This window comes from Frankliniella occidentalis, unplaced genomic scaffold (genome assembly GCF_000697945.3).
Source record: "Frankliniella occidentalis isolate FOCC.00 unplaced genomic scaffold, Focc_3.1 Scaffold106, whole genome shotgun sequence".
NCBI classification, from domain to species: Eukaryota; Metazoa; Arthropoda; class Insecta; order Thysanoptera; family Thripidae; genus Frankliniella; species Frankliniella occidentalis.
In genome coordinates, this window is record NW_026267235.1 from 31,456 (window position 1) to 34,268 (window position 2,813).

Consider the following 2,813-nt stretch of genomic DNA (forward strand, 5'->3'; position numbering starts at 1 on the left):
ACTATTTTTAATTTGTCAGATTTTTCTGTATTAATGTTTTTCACATAATCTCGAAGTGGTGTGCATTTCTTTTCACACAAGGCGATACAGAGGGAAGAGAGAGAGAGAGAGAGAGAGAGAGAGAGAGAGAGAGAGAGAGAGAGAGAGAGAGAGAGAGATGTTAGTTGGGTTGCCCCATGGTGGGCCCACACTGGGGGTCAGGCGCTGCACTGCACTACTGGTGCTCAGTCAGGCTAGGCCGCCAGCTCCACACAGCTGCTCGGCGGCTCGGCCTACCCCAGTGCGTCGCAGCCGCTACCGCTTGCAGGGCCCCACGGCGACTCGTCTAACAACTGCCGCCCCCTGGCCATTGCTTATTGCTTGGGCTTGGCTGACCACACAGCAGGCAGTACGTAACAACCTGGTCCGCCCGCCTCGACGAGAGGACGTCGGAGGACGCCGGTGGCGGTGCACATGGACAAGACGAAGGGAAGGCAGCTGCCAATTTGCAAAGAACTGCTGGCGCATCTCTCTCTCTCTCTCTCTCTCTCTCTCTCTCTCTCTCTCTCTCTCTCTCTCTCTCTCTCGTCCCCGTATTCACTGGTCACCGGGGGGCTTACCACGAGGAGGGCCTTAGCGGCAGGGTGGCCTCCTCATCCGGGTGGACAAGCATCCCAGCAGGAGAGATAGAGAGATTGGGGGGGAGCCGTCTTCTTATGCCAATCACAATTCGACAGGGCCGGGGCCGGGCGCGCGCTTTGCCGTGCACCTGCTGGACGCCGCCGCCCAGCCCAGCCCTGCCCCGCACTTCCCTCTGTCCTCGGTGATGAGGGGGAGGGCCGAGTTTGTGAAGGACTGCTGCCCGTGCCGCCACCGCCGGACTCTGTTTCCGACCCACCCCGCCCACCCCCTCACTTTCCTTTCCCTCCGTCAGCAGAGCGAGGCTCGACCACTCATCAGGCTATGCAAAGACGCTCAGGGACTTAAGTTACGGTCGCCCAACCATCAAAAAGGCTTGCCTGAGACGGATAGGTCGAGCCCAGGGAGAGGGTCGCCCGGCGTGGCAGGGCGTGGCGTCTCGGGTCGTCCGAGCCGGGGCCGGGCCAGCCAGGCGGAGGGGCCGAGGTGTCCGTGCTTAGTGGTCATCGCGCCGCTCGGGGGCTGAAGGTCCCCAGTTATAGGGTGTCCAACTCCTCGAGGGGCAGGGCGGGCCGGGCCCAACTCAGGAGGCCCCTCGCGGTCGACGGAGGTGTACGAGCAGACAAGCTGGCTGTAAAAAATACGCAGCCTCCTCCGGCTCCTCCTACCTTTCCCAGCACACACACCAGGAGAATGCCAAGAGGCTCGAATGCATCTTCTAGTTGGGACTCGATCTAGTGCTAGTGAAGGGTGGCTGCTGAACAAACCGTTCAAATTTCCTAAGCGAGAAGGCGGGCAGGTAGTTAACGCCAGAAGCCTCGCCATGACGCCTTGGCGGTAGGCAACCCTCCCACACGCGTGCATGACGGTACAGTATACTCCTACGGGGAGCTCCTCCGCTTCAGTCGACGCGTACCACGGTGTTCGCGGGGGACGAGTGGCCACCCTACCCTACGGGCAGTCGGTGCGGCTTACGCCCCGCCACGCCACGCCACGCCACGCCACGCCACGCCACGCCACGCCCGGTCAAGTGGATAAAGTGCGGTGCCGCACCGCCGGTCCCCGATGGTCCCGACTCGACGGTCTGAGGAATTAGGCCCTTCTCAAATTCAAAGGCGTTTCGCCCGATGCTCGTCTTTGAGGAGGAGGCAAGAGGACCTCGTCGGGTGAGGCGTGGCGCGGTGCGGTGGGACGGGGCGGGGCCGGGCCGGGCGCGGCGGGTGGGGGCTGACACCGAGTCTTTGCAAGTGGACACCACCCCCCGCCCCGCTTCACCGGCCGCAGAATTGGGGGGGTGGGGGGGGGGGCACGGGTAGCAGTTGTGGTACCGGCAGCGGCGGGACAACTGGACCAGCAGGCCGCGCAGCCCGCAGGCCCACCAAGGCCCCGACGGGCCCGACGGGCCGGGTGCAGCAGCGACGCCCCCCAAGATGGCGCCCTCCTTTGAGGAGCTGACCGCCGTGAAATGAGCCACTAACTCCCATATAGTCGGCCGACGGCTGGGTTTGGGGGAGATAACAGGCTGCACGGTCCTCTCGTGTCAGTGAGGAGGAGGAGGGCCTACCGGAAGACACGGGGGAGTGAACAAACTAGGGCGTGGGTTTCAGTTGTTTGTTTTTCAATACCGTCGCACTAGCAGAATAAAAAATGCCCAGTAGCGTTGTATGAGAAAAGAGGTGCATTTACAGTGTATTATGTGAGAAGTTGTGCGAGGTACTGGAACCGGAGGGCCTAAAGGGGAGTATGGCGGACCGGCGGCAAAGACAAAGGAAGATGATGAAGAACGAAACGCAATCAAATTGTATCGGGGCTGCAGATTGGATCAACGTCTGCAGCGGGGGAGGGCTGGGCTGGGTGGCGGTGAGCCCCTTCCACCTGGCACCCCCAGCAACCCCCAACCCCCTCTACTCCTCCTCTCCCCCATATCGGCCCTGCGCCAATGACCTTTTTTGCTCATACCAGAGGACGTTTTCTGTATAAAATGATTTGTTTCGCGGATCAAATTAAAATCCCTCCGGCCGGGCCGCCTGGCGCCCCAATCTGCCGGTTTTCTATTCCCTTTCGCTCGGCAATCTCTCATTTCATCCCGCGCGGCCGCAGCCGCTCTCCCATCTCTCTCCGCAGCCATGTCCCTTTTGTATGTGATTTGCTTTTTTTCCGCTGCCAAACAGACGAGCGAGCGGCATAATTGGATG

The 2,813-nt window shown here is 61.2% G+C and overlaps 1 protein-coding gene across 1 annotated transcript in view; it reads left to right on the forward strand.

The window, feature by feature from the left end:
* The window catches only part of LOC113207323 (uncharacterized), an 11,713-nt gene that overhangs the window by 6,817 nt on the left and 2,083 nt on the right, over window positions 1-2,813 (forward strand). The gene's annotated exons all lie outside the window — the stretch shown is intronic.